This window comes from Zingiber officinale, chromosome 1B (genome assembly GCF_018446385.1).
Source record: "Zingiber officinale cultivar Zhangliang chromosome 1B, Zo_v1.1, whole genome shotgun sequence".
Taxonomy (NCBI): domain Eukaryota; kingdom Viridiplantae; phylum Streptophyta; class Magnoliopsida; order Zingiberales; family Zingiberaceae; genus Zingiber; species Zingiber officinale.
The window spans coordinates 61,733,421-61,735,650 of record NC_055986.1 but is presented as its reverse complement, the minus strand read 5'-3'; positions in this window follow the sequence as shown (position 1 = coordinate 61,735,650).

Sequence of the window (2,230 nt, the reverse complement as noted above, 5' to 3'; positions counted from 1 at the left end):
TTACGAAGGCGTATAGGGAGGCGGGGAGATCAGAGGAGAGGGTGACGAAGGCGTATAGAATCGTAGTAAATACCTTTCGTCGGGGGAGAAGGAGGAGAAGAGATGGGTTGATTGGTCGATCGCCTCAGCGTTGGGATTTGTCGCTTGACAAAGGTGGTGTCGAAGAGATTGGGCAGTGTGAATGAGGCGAAGAGATTAGGCCATTTGCTGTTTGACAAGGCGAGGAAATTTTGCCCGTGGTCTTCACTTAAAAAAAAGTCGAGGGTAAGGAAATTTTAGGTTTAGCAGAGTATTGTGTTAAACGGAAAGGAGTTCGGAGGAGAGGTTCAAGAGAGGAGTTCACCGAAGAAGGGTTGGACGGAGAAGGCATGAGATGAGGAGATGAGTACTTATGTGTGAGAGGGATTCGGGAGGAGAAGACTATGCATGAGAGGGGTTCGATAGGAGAGATTCAGGAGAAAGGTGGGTGCCGAGTGAAACTTAGGGTTTTTCTACTCTTTAGTTGTATTCAACGGTTTATATCATCCCAGATTTAGATGAGAACTTGATAATAGACAATACTTTTAAAAAATTATTGTCGTAGAAATACTAATAGACAACGCTTTTCAAAAAGCGTTATATTTGATCCACAAAAATTACTAATAGACAACAATTTATAAAAAACACATTGTCTATTAGTAAGAAAATAAAGAGATAGACAATGCTTCTCACTAAAAGCGTTGTTAAGAAAATCACAAAAATACTTAAAAGACAATGTTTTTTTTTTCTAAAAAGCGTTGTCTTTTTTTTTTAACAACGCTTTTTAGAAAAAAACATTGTCTTTTAAGTATTGTAAAATCTCAATTTTCTTGTAGTGCGCTAACAATTGACTATTACATTTTGTAGTAGTTGTTTGCTAGCTTCTACCTTGTGAATCATGTTCTTATAATATTCATAAGATATATACTCATTAGGAAACAACATCACAAAAATGATAAGAGTTTGATTCATTTAAGAACATACTAACAATAAACACAATCGGTCTTTAAACTCATCAGAGTTTATAACAAGAAAACCTGCCATTGAAATAAGATAATGATAGAAAAAAAGCTATCATACAAATAATATCACAAAAAATTGAAAATGGATTTAGTTACTTGATATAACAGGAAGTCATGTCGTATTTTTAGCTATATGCACGACAAAAATAAACCCTACATTGTGAAGAAAAGTTAAATCCTAAATCGAAGAAGAGAGGAAGTTTTCAGGTTGAAGCTCCAAGAGGGTGATAAATAGTATATTGGTTAGTTGATCTATTCATTTTGATTTACTAAACCTTAAAGCCTAAGTAAGCTAGTTAATTAGAAAAGGAGGCACATTTGACTATTCCATAAATCTAGGATGCCATTTAATCTTTGCCCTTGATATTTTAGCTTCTGTTTGAGTTTCTACTCTGGTCTTTGTTGTTGTCTTTGCAAACTAATGACTATAGAAGTTTTAGGAGAGGCTATTCAATCCTCCCTATAGTCTTTTTCCAATCCTCTTGAATCTTGATGTTCATTTAACATGTATAAAATTAAACTAAATAAATAAATTTGCATGAATTATGTTAATCAATAAATATATTATCAAACTTAATAATAAAATTATAAATAAATAAATGTCCTCAATGAATAAACGATCCACCTCACTAAGCAAAAAAAAAAATAACATTAAGAATATGAAAGTTACAAATAATTAAATAAATTTCAATTAATAGTTTAATAATATTTAAATGAACAACTCAAGTTAAATCCAAACTAAGTTTTGATGCAGCGATCCGGCATTTTAACAGTGAACTAAATATCTAATACTTAAATTTTAATTACGACATATTGTAGGATATTTTCTCCTAATTACATAATAAATCTAAGAAAGTTGACATCTGATGGATAATCATGAACCCTTTTCAATTTCCTTGATGAGCAAAATATGAGACGAGATCCATCCTTTCATCTCTTTCATCTTTTAATCTTCTCGAGTTAAATCCAAACTAATTTTTTTTTTAAAAAAATCAACTTAAATTTGAGCGACCGTTTGAGCAGTTAATTGATTAATTTTATATTTAACTCGACTCAATTACCGCCCTATCCTAAGAAACTCAGTTGCCTAAATATAATTCTCTTACGCTCATCCGCGTAAGATATATTGTAAGTAAATTAAAGGGTTGAATGGTTATTGGAAAATCTTATCAAATAAATCAGCAGGAAAT